Source organism: Solenopsis invicta, chromosome 14, assembly GCF_016802725.1.
Source record: "Solenopsis invicta isolate M01_SB chromosome 14, UNIL_Sinv_3.0, whole genome shotgun sequence".
NCBI lineage: Eukaryota > Metazoa > Arthropoda > Insecta > Hymenoptera > Formicidae > Solenopsis > Solenopsis invicta.
In genome coordinates, this window is record NC_052677.1 from 7,593,183 (window position 1) to 7,612,868 (window position 19,686).

General features: G+C 35.8%; 1 protein-coding gene across 3 annotated transcripts in view; it reads left to right on the forward strand.

The window, feature by feature from the left end:
• The first annotated feature begins 1,287 nt into the window (after positions 1-1,287).
• LOC120359506 overlaps positions 1,288-19,686 on the forward strand; it is a 41,179-nt gene continuing 22,780 nt past the window's right edge. For all 3 annotated transcript variants that reach the window (XM_039457178.1, XM_039457179.1, XM_039457177.1), the window contains exon 1: positions 1,288-1,557. The gene's annotated coding sequence lies outside the window, so the exon portion shown is untranslated. The remainder of the gene's footprint in view (positions 1,558-19,686) is intronic.

Genomic DNA, 19,686 nt, shown 5'->3' on the forward strand with positions numbered 1-19,686 from the left:
AGTATACCTAGATTTATTATATTTCTAAATGTTTTTTAATCCAGATAAAATATATTTTTTAATTATTCAACAATTTCTTTCCAAATTTAATTTTCTCAAATATGCTAAGGTAATTCGCCATCAGTACAGTTTGAAAAGAAATTGTTCAATAATTGAAAAAAGGATACAATTATTTTTGAATCCTTTAATTGATTATAATTCAAATATAAGTTTCAGTAAATGCTATTGTATACATATTGTTACATCAAGTACCCAGAAAATATATTCTAATGACACTAATGACAAAGCCAATTTAATATAATTATAAGTTACATATAATGGAATACTTATATATACTAAAAATAATAAATTTTATTTTCCATTCACATGGAAACTCTATCTCATCTATACATAATCGATATCGCAGCAATCATTGATTAAACACGATAATTAATTAATCTCTTTATGTTACTGAACACAAGCTGAAATCCGGTAAGATCCGATTAACCGCAAAATCCTTAAATAACAAAGAATCTACTATACGCTCGCGGTAAACCGGCACATTTTCAGAGCACCGTATTTATTTATGAGTATAGCTACCCCCATATCTACGAGAATACGTACATTATTGAATTGAACGATTTGTGAGGGTGTAGTATCGGAAACATGTGTACATCATATCTATGGACTTATACTTCCGTATATGAGACGTGTACGTATGTGACGATGGAGAATAAAGCAGGGTTGTAAGTGAAGTGTTTCGAAAATGATGATCAGATATACTGTGAACGGAAAAATAATAGTTGCATATCGTCTTGTCGTCGTGTCAAACCCAAACGGAAACTTCGATTTGTATAATCACGTAATTCGTACTACCGCAACGTATTACAACCCGCTTATATTGTTATAGCAATTGTCATTTGTTTATTATGTATGTAGCTTGCAAGAGAAGATAACAATTTTCAATTCAGAATAAGCTTGCTGGGTATTGTGGAACTGTTTGGATTAGATTCCGATCGAAATTATTTTCTAGATTTCTATTATTTTCTAGAGAAAACAGAATAATTTTGATTCCATTATGAACAGTTTCATGATGTATACCCAGATCGATAACTGACATTTTCTGGTATAGCAATATTGTTACTATCAAGCAATTGTCTTTACCCTCGAGGTCTAGCGTTGTTACGTTTAACTGTCTACAATAGTCTACATATATGTAAATGGGATCTAGAACTGGGGAACTTGAATTTGTGTCTTAAGGTGCGTTCCATCGGACGCTCATGCGCTGTAAGCTTTATTCTATCTTTATCGCTCATTATATGTGGAAGAAGGATAGAATGAAGCTTAGAACACGTCAGCGTTTAAATGCAACGCAGCTTAGTAACGAAATCGACAGCTAAACAAAGAGACGAAAAGATCGCCGTGTGTATAAAAGGACGTAATATGGCGTATTCAATTTTGCGTTTTAAATAAACGGAAGTTAAGTGTCTTTCTCATGTTTCGTTAGTGAGATTCTACAATATATATACAGAGCGTCTCACAATCATCATATATTTTAACAGCATTTAACAACAAAAGGTAAAGTAAAGTATTCAAATATCTAGAGACCACACTTTTTAAATTATAATCAATCAATGATCAGAATTCGCGTATTTAGACACAAAATTACAAACACGCATCAATTTATCATCTATGATTTTCTATGAAAATTAATATTGATTTTTACTGCACTATTTATTACTAATAGTATTAATAATAATTATTATTAGAATTATATTTATTAAATATAGTTAACACATTAGTAAACACTTTTTGCGTTTTTGATATAAAACATAATTATAAAAGTTAATTATAAAATTATTTTTTACATTGTATGTTCTGAGAGAAATAAAATTGTGCGGTTATAATAAATCAAAAAAAATAAAATGAAGACCAATACTTATAACTGACTCTTACTTTAAAATCATATTAAGTAATATTTTAAATTGCTAATCTCTGTAGTTGGTTTGTGTTTATGATATCTTAAAAAAGTACTTGAGACAATTTGAAGTATAAGAATCGATAAATACTGATCAAAATCGCTCATATTTTATTAATTTAAATTTTTATTAAAACCGTAGATCTTGAATTGTTAAAATTGTACAATTTTATGACCCTCAAGACTTAAAAACTTAGGAAAGAATATACTCATTATGTTTTATAAGAAAAAAACACGTAAAAAACCTTAAATACATTTTCTGGGCAATATTAGAAAATTACAGTAAAATTAAAAAAGAATGTACCCTCTTAGAAAAAATGTTATAAACAAATTAATTTCAAAGAAAGAAATTTCTTGTCTATCTTCAAAGTTAATTTTTTTATAACTATTTTTTCAAGAATTTATTTTTTTAAACCTTACTCATAACTTCCTAACCCGTAATGGTCACTTGGGGTCTTTTGGACCCCACGCTAACTTTAAGAGTACACAGATCATTCAAAATCGAACAATCTTCTATGAAACTAATTTTTATCTGAAAGTACAGGGTGTATCAGTAGAATTCGGACAATTTTCAAATTAAAATTTTCTCCATATAATAACTTATGAGCCGGTAACTAGATAGCATACAAGTAAACCTCTATTGGGAATAAAAACATAACTTTGTCATGACCGAGCTGGTTAAGCAGTGTCCAGAATATAACCGGAGAGCCGTGCTTGTTGAAATTCTTAGCGCAGGACGTACCGCAACCAAAATAATAAAGTTCTTTGATTACTTGACGATTTTACTTATCGCCATGTGGCTTCCAAAGGATCCAAAAAAGGTTCTTAGACGGCCACTTAATGCAAAATCGGCTCTTCAAAAACATGAGCATGTGTCGAAGTAAGGAATTTTGGCTTACTAACAACCCGGACTTTATCCGCTGGATTATTTTGTGTGTTGCGTGATTAAGCGACACTCTAACAAGACTCGATATCCTAATGTTGTGTCGCTGAAAACCGCTATTGAGGCGTTGTTCGCGAGTATGGTAAAGGAGTTTTTGACAAAGGCATGGGCACGCTTCTGGCCCAAAATTGAAACGGTCAACGAAGTAGAGGGGAGCTATATAGAATAAAATTGTTTTTTAGGCCCTAATCCAAATATAAAAATATTTTTCATACGATTGTTATATTTTATTAAAATAAATGATTCTGAAAACTTACAATAGATTTGTCTGGAATCTAATAGTACATTATTTTAAAAATACACCTCTAAATTTTTGTTAAATTATCTAGAAATTTAAAAATTTTATGAATATTTTTGTAAAAAGAGTCAAATTTTGCAGTTCTTTTATTTTAATTTTTTTATTATGTTAAATTTTAATTTAAAAAAATTATTAGATGATAAAGAACAGATCTCAAGGTATGTTCAATAAAATTTTTGCAACAAAATATCAAAAAACTGACAAATGGCGACTGACTTTATGAGAAGGGGAGAATCTGGTAGACCCCATGTGACTATTATGTTATTATTTTGAGGTGTGACCATTACGGGCTAATATTGCCCAGAAGGTATGTGGAAAGTTTCAAGAAATAAACCCTCTTATAAAAAATGTTGTAAACAAATTAATTTTGAAGAGAGATATTTATCGTCTATCTTCAAAGTTAATTTTTTTATAAATATTTTTCCAAGATGGTTTATTTTTTTAAACTTTACTTATAACTTCCTAATGTTACTCAGAAAATGTGCACAAAATTTGAAGAACTATTACCTCTTAAAACAGAAGTTATAAACATATTTCCGGATTATATATTTCCGAATGCAGCTTGTAAATCTCAAAACATCATATATACTGTTTTCAGCATGTTTTTTTTTGTTTTTGTTAAATCTGAAATGCTACTTTGTACGACTGTTTTTAAGTGATACATAATGTATTCTCTGAAATTATTTGTTAAAAACAATTTTTTAGCGCAGCAGACGCTGTGAACGAAAATCTTGTTGAGAACCGCTGCGTCGTGGGTATTGTACGGCGACCGTCTGCTTTAGCGTCATATTAATGAATACTTAATACTATACAAAACCATAAGTAAAAGAGGAATAATCTATTGATGCTCCTAGAAAAACGATATACACTACAAATAGATACTAATAGTACAGCATTAGCAGTCGAGTAGTATACTCAAAAATTCTATCGCATCATTTTATTTTGTGATCTCTTATTTTATTTATTGTGGGGTAGCTCATTGTATCAGAAGGTTCCACAAATGAATGAACATTATATGTTCACGTGTTCTTTAATAAGATTGCTCTTTGGTACAAATGTATTTTGTGTAAGTGTGATCTTTCTCTTTGGTAGTGGCTTAGGCGGCGCACGGAGGCGCCTAAAAAAGTTGGTCAGTTGTCGAATAAGTTACGTATTAGCTTGTCCTTTTTCTTCCTCTTCTTTTCCCGCTTCTCTGTGGGGAGAGATTGCCCTGGCGTAATAGGACGCGGAGAACGCGGTGATGGAGCGACCGGGACGACGACGACGCTTTTGGGCCTCGGCGGAGTGCTCGTGGCAGGCGTAGGGGACGTCTGGGTACCGCTGGACGTGGTCGAAGCGGGTGGCAACGTTTGTGTCCCTTGATTCCTCGTTACGGTGGACCGGCGTCGAGGATCGTCGTGACGTCGTAGTTCTATTCCCACTAGCTTCCAGGAAAGGAACGCTACTCCTTGGTTAGGTATAGAAATACCCTGACAACCGTCGGGACAGGTGCAGCCCGGACAGTCCGGATGCGGATAAGGACCGGGACGGTCCCGTCGAAGACGTCGACGAGGCAGTTTGGCGTGCCACGAAGCTCTTCGACCAAAAACTAAGGGCCCTGAAGGGAGCGCACCTTGTGTTACACCAAAAGAGAGGGCCCGTAAAGGAGCGCGCCTCGGATTATACCAAGGAAGAGGGTGCGGAAAGGAGCGCGCCTCGGGTTATACCAAGAGAAAGAGCCCGGAAAGAAGCGCACCTCAGGGTACACCAAGAAAGAGGGCCCGTAAAGGATCGCACCTCAGGTGACGATTTTCGAGATCGAAGGGCCCAAAGGGAGCTCAGCCTCGATTGGAGGATGCGTGCATGATGGGTTGCGGTCGCGTATTATATGCGCTCGGTGGATGCATTTGACTCCCGAGAAAGCGGCAGCCTAACGGCAGCGCCTGAACTAGCACCGGCGCTCACGCCCACGCTGGCGTCCGCAGCTTGCCTGCACGCTCGCGCGCGCCCGTATGTTGGTGGCGGATTTCGGTTCGCCACATTTATCATTGGGTTGTACATCTAAAAAAAGGATCTAAAGATTTGAAACAATCAATTAATCTGCGGAAATCGGGGACAATAGAAACACAGTCTGTGAATCCAGAACAAATATAGGGTCAGGTATTTACGCCACGCTAGGATGTATACCACAACAGTAAATAAAAATAGAAGGAATAAAAATAGTTTGCTCACAACTACTTTGTTATGTGCCTTTATGCTGTATTAGTATGTAACGCTGGTAGTTTTTGTGCGGTTCTGGTAGGTGTCAGGATACGGTTGCGGATAAGCTCGCCGGATTGGTCGGGTTCGGTATAATAATCGCACTCGGTATTTAGTTGACAAAAATACTAAATCTTTATTTGGATGTGATATTTACAAGTAGCCTCATAGCTTATTGCGTCTAACGCCTCGTGACAAGTAGACCCAGCCTAAGCGGATAGCTTTATAAATACCTTTTTTTCTACCCATCCTTTTTCTCTCTCTCCCTTGTCAGGAGGTTTAACCACACCAAGCATACGCTAGTGTGGGGCTTTACCCATTACTCTCTTTCATCCTTACCGTCGAAGAAGATTCGCAAACGCGACTTTTTGACATCTTCTTTCTAAACCAGTGACTGTCCACCATTAAAATAATTCTACCCTTCTAAAAGGCATTCGAACAGTCGTCATCTCCTATGCAACTAATTCACCTCTAATTACATATTAAATTAAAAATTTTAAATTCACGCAAGTTAAAATCTCAATCTTTTTTCTTTTTTCGATTTAAAAATACGAAAACTCAGTAAGCTAATGTTTTCTTGTGGCAAAATTCAAACTTAATTGGTCAATTCAAAAAAGGTGGACAAAAAATGAGGACAGCTCAAAATTACTCACAATTATTACACATAAAGGCTTATATAGATATACAAAACTTCCCGAGAGTGTCCCAACAGCACCCCGAGACATCCAAAGAAAAATAGACGAATGTTTGAATGGAATAAATGGAGCGATTGCGTATCTCGATAATATTTACGTAACGGGAAAAACGGATGAGGAGCATCTGCAAAATTTACATAAAGTTTGTCAACGATTACAGGACTGTGATCTTAGACTAAATAAATCAAAGTGTTTTTTTATGAAAGAAAAGTTAGACATATTAGTGTTCGTCATAGACACAAATGGACTACACAAATCCGAATCTAAAGTCAAAGCAATGGTAGATGCTCCCCAACCAAAGAACCAAAAAGGATTGGAATCATTTTTAGGTTTAATTAATTTCTACGCTAGGTTTTTAAAAAATAGGTCAGCAAATTTAAAACCTTTGTATGAGTTGTCGCACCAGGATAAATTTGAATGGAACACGGAATGTACACGAGCATTTAAGTGAGTAAAAGATGAACTGGTTTCGCCAAAAGTATTAGTAAACTATAATCCAAATGAAAAAAATTGTATTAGCATGCGATGCGTCAAATTACGGGCTATCAGCAATCCTATCTCATAAGTACAAAAATGGCATAGAGAGGCCAATTGCATTCGCATCAAAGATAATATCAAAACATGAATGGAATAGGAAAATCATGGATAAAGAAGCAATGGCAATAATATTTGGCTTTCAAAGATTTTATCAATTTATCTTTGGAAAAACTATAATATTAAGGACAGATAACAAAGCGTTGCAATGGATTTTGAGACCGCAAAAGGGCATCCCCCGAACAGCAGATAATAGACTACAAAGATGGGCCTATTATCTATCAGGTTTTTAATACGAAATTGAGCACGTAAAGTCTGAAGCAAATGCAAATTGTGACGCGCTTTCACGGTTACCAATCAACAACAACACAAATATAGTCGACACAAACTTTTCTCATGTTAATTTTTTTGAAACCGGCGTAATAACTTATAACTGCAAAACGCTTGAAAAAGAAAGCAAAAGAGATCCGTTAATTTCAACAGCGATTAAATACGTGTCAAGTGAGTGGCCAAAAAATGAAAAAAAAATGTCAAAGGAATTAAAAAATATTTTTAATAAGAAATTAGAATTATGGGTAGAAAAGGAATGTCTATTCTGGGGCTTAAGGCAATGCTGGAGTGATGGCCGAACTCCGACGGTCCTGCGCCATCTAAGTGGAACTAAAAATGTCGATAATATCGATATTTTTAGATCCATTATCATTTGAGTTCTGCACTCATCCTTGTCTTTTCAACAAGCAAAACCGCCCAACTCAGTACCGTATATTTCGACAGGCACGCTCGGGCCGTCTTGTAGGCGGATGAGTTTACGCGAAACAATTTTTTGTCCAACCTGTTGGGTTTCTGCTGTTGAATAAGGACGTAATGTGTTGGCAATATACATTGCACTTTGACACTACGCTATCTCTTTTCGTTGCATGTAACAAAAAGAGATTGACATTAGTCAGACTAAATGTTTAACACATTTATTGCCATTTCATTAGAAAATGATGTATATAATACATAATACTAAAATTATATTTTCATGTCGAACATGAATATGGCAATATTTTGTAGGCAATATGGAATGAATCCTTCATTCTCATCGCCCATTTTTATGAAACGCAAAAATTTTTCATAGTTTCTCTATTCTCGTTTGCTTATGTTCACCTATAAGATGGGCAAAAACAAACTTAAAATAATCAGCCCACGATAAACGCCTCTGATAATTAATTAAAAATAGTCAGCCCACGGTAAACGCCTGTGATATCTAATTAATAATAGTCAGCACATGGTAAACGCCTCTGATATTTAATTAATAATAGTCAGCCCACGATAAACGCCTCTGATATTTAATTAATAATAGTCAGCACATGATAAACTTAAAATAGTCAGCCCACGATAAACGCCTCTGATAATTAATTAAAAATAGTCAGCCCACGGTAAACGCCTCTGATATTTAATTAATAATAGTCAGCCCACGGTAAACGCCTCTGATATTTAATTAATAATAGTCAGCACACGACAAACGCCTCTGATAATTAATTAACCCTTTCAAAACGGTATACATGTGTACCTGGTACACATGTGTACCTGGAAAGGGTTGATAGTCAGCTCACGATAAACGCCTCTGACAGTAAATGATTAATAAAAGTACAGCTTACCACTGTAAACAGTCTGTGATGACAGAAACCTTTTGACATTATATTGTCATTATAGGTATCCTACACCTCTGCATTATATCCTCTTTTGGACAGGGACAGGTTAGGTTAGGTTGACGATATTTAAACACACACTAAAATTTTTATGTCAACTATAACTTCACCGTAATTTTGCGCCCCATCACTTTCCTTTCCCTCTCTCCGATCTCCGCAGCGGTACCAAGACATGTACGTGCGCGCGTTTCTCCCGCGGCCACGCGCTCGCCTGGTCACGAAACATGTTACGTTGACCGAATCGTCGCGCGCGCCGTGTCACGCCTCGGCTCGTTTCGAAGATCATGCAATAGAACTAGTCTTTCCCTCTCACTCCCTCCGCTCGCTCGCGCGCGATAATCTCGATGGCCCAAGCGCTCAAGAATTCTTTTCACTGTCGTATTCATGTTATATATGTGTATATATAAGTGTGCAAAAAAATATAAAAATTTACATGTAATATTGTAAATTTAACATTATAGCAAATCATTTAATCTTTCAATAGCATATAAACAATTTCTATATTATAAAAAAATTTTTTAAATAATTTAAAAAAAATCATGAATTTTATTAATTAATTAAAATTATATGACAAATCATAATAAAAATACGGAATTACTTTTACGTCGAAAACATAATTTTAATTTGATAGTTAATAATTTTAGTTTTTCAATATTATAATAACCTCAGAATATATTATTGTTTTATGCTATAGAAAAAGAAAATGGTGTGTCATGAAACATTTATATTTTTAATATAATTTATAATTTCATTACATTTTTAATACTAAAATAAAAAAAGTTTTAAACTATAATAATAATTTAATATTTATAGTATTCATAACGCAATGTAATAATATTTATTAGTATTGTTCATTAATAACTCTTGTCCTGTAGACCATCTTTCGTCCTTTCTTATGTAAAATGTGAAAATAATAATAAATATTATTACGTTTTATTATAATCACTATATATGTGTATCAATATACATATACACTTGTGTGTACTTTACATTATTATGTTCTGAACCCTCTGAAACTAAAATAAAATTTACATTTTAATGTATTTACGTTTAAATTTTTTAAACATATTTTCTAAAGATAAATATTTTTTTAAAGATAAATATTTTTTTTAAACATAAATATTATGTACGCTAAAATTGCCTCCATTCATTAAACATTACAATTCACGGAGTCTTCACTCTCATTCATACTTTACATTTTACAGAACTTTTTATTTTTGGGACATTATATGGGTTAAAATTTTAATTAAGAGCTTTAGTAATAAAAGAAAGGTATCCAATTCAACATTTTATGATTAGAAACTTATAAGTAATGTACAAAAATTTCCTCACAGGTAAGCGCACAGAGCGTTAGAATCACGACAATGTTCAGAATTACTCATATATGAAAGTTATCGTTCCCAGTCAAAAAAGTGAAATTTTAATCCAGAAAGGTCAGGAAAGAAACAACAGGTTTATCGGCAAGAACCCGCCACTAGAAATAACTTTTAATTTATCTATTCGCCATTGGAGCTTTGTTTCATGAGTTATTCAGCTCTAAAGTCTGTTACGATAAACTTTATGGGAAGTGAAAACTCATTATATATGGGAAAACACATCTAATCATGTTCAAATTATAAAAAAACCAATTACTGCATGAATATTAATCAAAAAATCCGTGTAGCATCGTAAAATAAAATAGTAATTTGTTTAACGAAGTAGAGCTTTCTAGCTATAAAATACTTTTTTCAGAATTTCATTATCATCATTTTTTACAAAGTTTTACACTTGAAATATTTGTCTATTTTTCGGAATCAGAATAATGTTTGATCAATTTTGTTGTTATGAAGTGTATAATGATAATTATCTTATTTGCTATTTAGTTTCTAATAATAATAATTTGTTTATTTAGGTAGTGGTATATTATTTTTTTAATATTATATGCTATTTGGATTATATATATATATATATATATATATATATATATATATATATATATATATTTGTTGTAGGATGATATTCGATATTGGATAATTGTTAGTCGATCTTATTAATTTTGGTTATTGTCATACATATATAAGGTATATGATTTGTTATTCATTGAATTAATTATCAATTTGTAGTTTTATTGTATTTTTCTGTCAGTTCTGAGCCTTGGTTGTATGTTAATTCAATTTATATCTTATCGCTACTACTGTCAATTCTACCATGACTACCACAAGTCTTTTTGAAGCTATTTTTTGTAATTTACTTTCCAATTGCCTGTATCTCGTTTTTTTTTCTAGTACTAGTGCTAATAAAGCTTGCATCAAAATCTGTATGACTTGGGAACACGTAACACTGAGAAAACTTGCTATCTATTTTAGACTTTTTGACATTCGTCGGTCAAAAAATTTGAATTGAACATTAACTTAATTTTTTAGAATTATATAGTTCTTGGTAACTTGACTATCGTTTTCTTTTCTCGAATTAGTAGCAATGGTACTGAAATTAAAGTTTGTATGTTTTGGGAACACAACTGACTGAGAAATCTATTTGTTTTTGACACCTTTGACATCCATCGGTGACAAAATTTGTATGTGGTGTAAAGCTGATTTAAATGATTCTATAGCTTGTGGTTACTCCACTGGTGTTTTTATTCTACATTTAGTGGTAATAAAGCTTATTTAAAATTCTGTATGTGTTGGAAACATGATACAATAACACGGGTTATTGACAAAATTGAATGTCTATTTTAGCCATGTGATACTCGTCGATCACTAAATTGAAATTTCAATGTTTTATTAATTTTTTAATAATAATACGCTTTGTATCAGCTTGACTATCGTTTTCTTTTCTAGTCTTACAAGTTTCTAGTCTTACTTTTTAGTGGTAATTATGCCAGAATAAAAGTCTGTACACGTTGGGAATGCTAATAGCTGAGAAATATGCCATAACATTAAAATTTCAATTTAGTGATCGACGAGTGTCACATGTCTAAAATAGACAATCAATTTTCTCAACAACCCGTGTTCCCAACACATACAGAATTTTAAATAAGCTTTATTACCACTGAATCTAGAATAAAAACCAGCCCCCTGACAGCTAGTTCTCGCGTCTACGTAATGTCCGCGTGGCGCTGGTGATATTCATGCCGGTTGATATATATATACGTATATAGTGTACGTAACGTAAACTACAGATTTTTAGTATTAGCAACGAATATCGGAACGAGTATGACACACGAACGGCGAAACTGTGTTTTTTATTTTATTTTACGCAACGTGTGTGTGTGTGTGTGTGTGTAATTATATGTATTGTATGTACATATAATATATAATTTTTCACTAAAATTATATAAAATAGGATAGAGGATATAGGATAGAGCATTGTATAATACTATACATACTATAAATATGATAAAAATAAAATACATATGTTATAAATAATACATTTTCTTTATTCAAGTTGGATAAAATTTTGCATTTTTTTTAATTCGTTGATTTACTTTTTTGTTTTCGTTATTTATTTTACTTGCATACTGTCGCATAAGCAAAGCTATATAAAATTCAATAATTTGCGCTAGTACTTGATCACCATGATTTTTACAAGGAAATGACAAGGCAGGTGTATAAATGTCTTCAATTATTAATTCAAATACATCAGACCGATGATAGTATTTTGCAAATAAATTTTCTAAATATTTGATAAAATTATATAATTTTAAATTAGGATGCATTATCCGTCCTTCTTTCATATCTTCCATATTAACTAGTAGAGCTGCTGGTAAAGGACAATTTGTAACAGAACAAGTGAATGCGTTCTTGCATATGTCACAATCTATTGATTTTAGTATGTGATTTGATAAATACCCAGTTAATAAATAACGCAGTCAATGATCTCTGGTTGACTGTAATCACTGTAATCATTATCCATAAACTGGTCTAAATTCTGATCAAATTCGTTATTATTAATAACATTGTCTAATTTTTCTTTTAGTTTTACTATAGATGATACTTCTTGACGAGAATCACGATATAAATTTTTTATCTCTGACATTGAAATTGGAGGTTTACATTTTGTATTCACAAGTCTGCAATTTCCATATTTAGGTGGTTTGATTATACTAAAAGTACTTAAAATTTTATAAATTTGAAGGAAAGTAGGTGTCCCTGGATGATCATTCGATCCTGCCGTATATCTCACGGTTCCAAAGAATCTCTAAATATATATTAGATACAGAAAAAAATGGATATAAAACATAGTGTAAGTGCTGGTCTACAACCTTGCTTTAAAGGGTATTTAAGCTCTAAGCTGTAAGAAATTGACCAATTACAGTCGAGTATTCTCTTCATATTTTATTGTGATTGGTCAATTTCTTACTGTTTAGAGCTTAAATATCCTTTAAAGCAAGGTTGTAGACCAGCTAAAGAAAACCGTGTACACCGTGTATAAATATTGTAAATAAAAGACTTAAAATATTAAAGTTATAAATTTTTATGCTACAAGTACACAAAAAAGATGTTATGCTATTATGTCAAAAATAAATATAGATTATTTCCACACGTTTATCAAAAAATTGTAATGTTTACTGGGTACAATGTTAGCCAACCTCAAGTGAGTCCTGATTCAAACGTCCCGTCGGAACATAATCAAAACCAGCATTTAGAGTCAAATACTGCACTAAGTCAAGCGTTGACTTCATAGTTACACGGAGTCCTTCTGCAGTCTGTTTTGTTAAAAAATTATTTTCTGGGATAGCACCACTGTGGACGTATTGTTCCCAATTATCCAATTTTTTAAAAGATTCTTTTATAGTCTAATAAAAATATTGTATTTAATATTATCATATTTTTTAAACATAAATCAAATAAATAACGTAATTAATAATTTTTTAAAGTTGAATTAACCTTGTAGTATTTATCTTCAATCTTCAAACCTTTGTTTTGATTTAAAGCGTCAAAGAGATCGTTGATCCAATCACAAAAATTAACTGTACAATCACAATCTTGTAGTTCAAGTAAAAAATTTTTATAAAACCTTAGTCCATAGGCCATCGATTTACTGAAAACCTATACAAATAATAGAAATTCAAAAAATACAAATAATGGAGTTTTATCAATATTTTGTACAAAATCTCGTTATACTGCAACTAAAATAATATTAAAGAATATATATATATATATATATATATAAATAGAGAGAGAGAGAGAGAGAGAGAGAGAGAGAGAGAGAGAGAGAGAGATATTTACTTGAACTGCTAGTAACACTCTCATTTTAGCAACGTTACTGAGTTCTAGATGATTGGTTGTTATTCTTGGACATACCCGCATTTCAGCAGGTAATGTTCTGTCTTTATTATGTAAGATTCGGAAATAATCCCATTTTATTAATTTTTCCTCCGGACTGAGCTAATAATAGAAATATTGCACTAGTAATAATAATAATCTTAATTTGTACAAAATGATTACAATTTAATTTAATTAGTTATTTTACCTGTAATGGTGTTTTATATAAACGATTTCTTATCGTCTTAATTAAGTGTGGCGTATCGGAGAAAACATATACATAACGTCCATTAACTGTTGGATGATCAAAACTATTTTTTAAGTTATCTTTTTTACCGCATACGCCTACTGCAGTCCAAAACTTTCTATTGGTGGCTGCACCATCTGTAATCACTCCATGGATCTTGGCACCAATATTTTCTAATAATGAAATAGCCTGTAATAAATAAGCATAATTAAAATATCGTATTTGCAATTCCGTATAATTTTTGTTGGATTAAACGCGTACTTTAATTACAAGCTGTGCAATCATTTCTCCTGTTACTGGTCCTCTAGAGGCAAATACTGCGATCGGTTGAGAGTAAAAATCCGCTATTGAGTGAAACATTATTACTAATCCATAATTAGCTTTTTCATCAAGATTTGATGGTTGTGGTCCATCAATGCCAAAATCAATTAATCCAGTGTACGAGGTGTGTTCAAAAAGTATCGCGAATTTTGAATTTTCGCGGGTTACGTATATTCGAATTTCGATCTTTTTGTGGCGTTATGTTGGTACTCATGTCTCTCACTTATGCCGACAAGCTCGGCCATTTTGAATGTTCACTTAATTGTTGACAGCTGCTTTGCTTGCACGTGTTTTGGATCGTCTTCGATTTTTACCTATTCAAAAAAATGGATCAAAGAACCTGTATCAAATTTTGTGTGAAAAACGAAATTAAGTGCGCGGATGCATTCCGAATGTTGACTGTGGCATACGGAGAAGCTACCTTGGACCGAAGCAACGTTTATCGGTGGTACAAAATGTTCTCAGAAGGCCGAGAAGATGTGAACGACGAAGAGCGTGCCGGACGCCCGAGCACTTCAACAACAGACGAAAAAATTAATGAAGTGGAGTAAATGGTATTGGCCAATCGTCGAATCACCGTTAGAGAAGTTGCTGAGGACCTAAACATATCGATTGGCTCGTGCCTCTCTTGCGCCACATAACGCATACTAAAACCTTGTTGCAAAAGCGCAATTATGCGTGCAACTTCTACGGCCGATAAATGTCTACGCGGCATTTTGAAAATTCCGTGTCGCTTATCACACTGCGAGAATCGCCGGCGTACTAAACAAAATTTTATTGTATTGAGCATGCAATGTTTACATATGGTCATCTTTGTCTAAAAAGAGATTTTTTTTAGACTAAGACGACTATATGTTTACAGTTCACAGGATTGGAGAAATGTATATTTCTCCGACGAATCATGTTTTTGCCTTTATGGCAATGATGCTCGTATACGTACTTGGCATCGACGAAATGAACGCTATGATCGACGTTGCGTTATGCCAATACGATCCTACAACGGCGGTTCCGTGATGGTGTGGGGGTGTATATCACTTACAAGACGAAGTGATCTAGTGATCCTGCCACCTCCGGCAATGACGGGTGTTCATAAGTAATAATATAAGTAATAATATAAAATAATATAAAAGTAATAATATAAGAACGGAATATACATAAATAAAATTAAAATAATTGTATGCATATATGATGCGTATATTACATTTTTATATTATTACTCTCTAATAAACAACTAATAAAGAAAAGTAGATTTTACAAATTTTAAGTTAGCACAAATTGATATTGTTCAATAATGCCCTCTTCATATAAATCCATTTTCCAGTAATTTTTATTTATTCATGGAATTGAAGTTTATTTACGATTTGGAAAAGAATAAAAAGAACATTTTTAGAAACATTATTGATTTTTAACATATAAATTAATATTGATTAATATATAATGTAGTTGAATAATTTCAAAGTTATGTTTACTAAGTTTATAATAAACAGGAATTCTATATAATATGCTTGAAATATTATATGCTTTAATATGTACCTAATAATTAATAATTGTTTTATTAATTTTGATTTGTTTTCGATATAACCACAAACTTTAGAATAGATTAATTAATTTTTACAAACAGAAATTTAAACGAAATCCAGTGTTTAGACAAAAAAAATTACAATAAATCTAAATTCAAATCATTCTTTTTAACTTAATCTTTGATTTTTTGTGTTATTATTTAAAAAAATAAAGAGACTTACTTTTCAAGCATGCTTCTCGGTCTCCACACTTTCGTCATCAATCGGATTACATTTGAGACAGCAATCGTCAATCCGATTAGCCTAGGGAAATTTTCTATACTTACGTTGAGTACCATTGTTCAATCCAATCCGAGATCCGATTAGTTATCGTAAACACCCATAAATACGCCCCAGTACCGGAGCCGTAGCCATATTGAATCTCAAAATTTGGACCCACTTCTGATTGGTCTAGAGTATGGTCCACTGCGCATCTGGTTACTTGTTTCACCTTTCTTCTTACATCATGGTCGAAATCAGATCGCTCCGAGCCACCGATCTCGAACCTACTCCGCTCCTGCGCCGGGTATTCTCGACGCTCCTTAGCTTGGACATTCTCAAGCACTTCCTCGGGAACGGGCATTCTCATTCTAACTTCCTCGCGACGGGCATACTCGTCGGCCCTAACGGCTGGGAATACTCGGCCGATCCCATCCTCCGTCCGCGACGGGAATACTCGTCGTCTCCGCGGCTGGGTATTCTCGGCCAATCGGAACCGTCCGTCCCGCAATTCCGTTCTCGGGGATTCTCGAGACCAGCACCGTCGTCGGGAATGCTCGACGCCGTTCTCCGGCTCATTCCGCAAACCTGTTCTCTACGGGATGACAACACTCCGCAGGGAGAGACCGCTTAGGTCTCCACCGTCGACCGCTTTCGCGTATCGCGGAACTGTCCGCTGCGCCGCACACTGCCGATTCCGCGATCGCGACCGACCGTCGCGCGGGCCAATCACGGCCCGTTTAACCGTAAGTTAAGTTAGCCGCTTCACGGCAACTCCGACCGTTACTTCCGAGCGCCTGGCGCATAATGCCTGTCCGTCTGTTGCTATAATTATCCGAGTCCGTTCTTTAGTATTAAGTGACACCGCGAATTATATTTTCTTGTCCGCGGAACCGATGATTGTTTAACCGAGCAACCCCGATTGCTACCTCCGAGCGCATAGCGCATGACACGTATCCGTCTGTTTCCAGAGTTGCTAAAATCCGTTTCTTCTAAGTGTCTAGATATTAAGTACGCCGCGAATACATTGTGACCGTGCTCTTAGTTTCACGCGGGCCGACGACCGCGCAATTAAGCACTCCAGTGACGTAATACTGATCGTGGAGTTCAGTATTATCCGATAACGATATCGGGACCTTATGATTCTTTTGTACTAAACCATAGCAAAATATATTTAAACTATTTCGTTTTCATTACCAAACCACGGCGTTATCATTTGACACAAACCCGGACATCCGGCGAGCACATCCGAGCAACCGATCCTGAACCTAAATCCCGTAACCGACACCGAGAAACTACCAGCGTTACAAAATTATAGCTAGCGAACTGTGTTTTTGTCACTACTTTAATTGTGTAAAAGGATTTTGCGATCTGTTAAGCCAATTAAGAGTTATCTGTGCACAAAAATAAGGACGTGTAGAGACCGATCCAGCATCGCCTTAAGAGCGGTAATACCAGAACGCATGAGAAAATTAATATTAAAATAACTGCATGCTACTCATTTAGGTATAGTTAAAATTAAGATGTTTGCTCGATCATACGTCTGGTGGCCAGGAATTGATAATGACATTGAAAAGCTAGTCAAAGAATGTAACATTTGTTTGATTGAAAGAAAAAGACCACCTCATACTCCATTGACAACCTGGCCATATCCAGACAAAGCATAGTCGAGAATCCACTGTGACTTTGCAGAGTTACGTGGTAAAATGTACTTACTAGTAATAGACGCGCATTCAAAATGGCCAGAAATTATTAACTTTAATAATAATACGAAAGCGTACAGATTGATAGAGGAATTTAAACTGTTGTTTGCAAGATACGGGTTCTCGCTACACTGTGTTACAGACGGAGGCCCGCAATTTAGAAGCGAAGAATTTCAAAGGTTCCTGCGTGAAAATGGAGTAAAACATTCATTTAGTCCACCCCACCACCCGGCGACAAACGGGGCTGCGGAAAATATTGTTCAAAGATAAAGTGAAAAAAATTGTCAAAGGGGGAGAAAGTGTAGGTAACGCGATCAGCATGTTTCTTTTCGATTACAGGAGTATCGAGCATTGTACAACGAGTAGGAGCCCTACTCAGCTAATGTTCAAGCGTGAACTACGGACAAGATTTGATTCACTACGTCCTACGCTGAGTGAAACAGTTGATCAGCGGCAGCGTGCACAAATAGTAACGAGAGCAGGCAGTAGGAAAACTGATTTCAAACCAGGCGACAAAGTAGTTATCAATGACTATAGCGTAAGAGCAGACAAGCGTGTGGAAGGAGAAATTGTAAAGCAAATGTCGTCCACTTTCGTAGTCAAGGATAAAAACGATACCTTGCAAAAGCAACACGCCGATCAGATGATCAAGAGGGATTCTACTGAACGGCGGCGCTCTCCTTGTTTGAACAAAAACAACACTTAAAGAGGCGGAAGAGTTGTAGTATACGCGGGGATGCGCGAGCGGCGCGAGCGGCGATGCTGCGCAGCATCGGTACGCGTAGGAGGAAAACGAGTAATGGAGCGAGCCGGAGCAAGCACGAGGATCGCCGCGTCACTCGTATTATAGTTAATTTAGTTGTATGTAGCCGTTTATGGTAATAAATTGTAACAACCTGTGTTTTGTCCGAGCGCGGACGAGCTCAGGGAAGCCAGGGCTCGAAGGGAGGTTATCGGGTTAATTAATTCCGAGATCGAACGTGCGTTTAACGTACGGTACGGTGACGCGATTTAACAATACTAAGATGCGGTATGTACAGGACGGGGATCTATTTACATCGGTTCCGTCGCTTGTGCTCGGCTCGCGGCCGGTGCGAGAGAGCGCACGATAGCGTGGTCTTGCTCGTGCTTGTTTGATGCCGTCGCGTGGTTTTTGCGGTGTTTACGTCGATCGTCGCGGTCTCGTCGATCCACGATGCGCGCGGGCCGGGGCGCTTACTCCAGAAGTCGCGCCGGTATTCCGCGAATTTGCGACAGGTGTTCGGTGGGATTCCCTTAGTAGGGAATCCCTGACGTGCGTCGGTGCCGGCTGCCTCGAGATCTCTCGATGGAGGCAAAGATCTCTCTACCCCCTGGGTGGCAGTCGTTACCGCGGACTCTCGGATGGAGATGGAAGTTGGCGGAATCGTTTAGATCTCTCAACGGTGGCAGAGCTCGCTCTACCACTCGGATTCCCTGAGTGCCGGGAAAGCGGGATTGAAAATCGCCGAGATCTCTCAGCGGTGACAGATCTCGCTCTACCACGCAGATTTCCTGGGTCTGGCTCGGAGGCTGGACCGGGGAAGAGTCGCTCTCTCTGTGAGATCGTCCGCCTTTTATACCCCGATCTCGGAGAATCGAGGATGTTTGGGTGGAGTTCGGTTCTTCCCGGAACACAGCATCCCCGCCGCTTCGAGATCGGTCTGGTATCGCACTCTCGCTTGAGCGCACGCCCTTCTGTCGCTCCAACGCCAGGAGCGTGCGGCTTAATGCGCGTGCGCGCGGACTCCGTACGTTTAACGGCGCGTTTGTTGGGCCGTTCGCGCGCGCGTGTGTGAGGCGTTTATCGGCGCGTAGCGCCTGTTCGTCTGTCCGGCGGGTGTTCGGCCGGACAGGGCGGTTCGTGGCCCCAGGGGGAACGATGCGGGGGTGTATCGTTACAAAATATTCAAAGCTAATTGTACTACAGCATTGAGTGATTTCTTGGAGCCCAAAGACATTACAGCTATCAAAAATTTAATTTATCAAGTATTATTTACTATGTTTAAGGAAA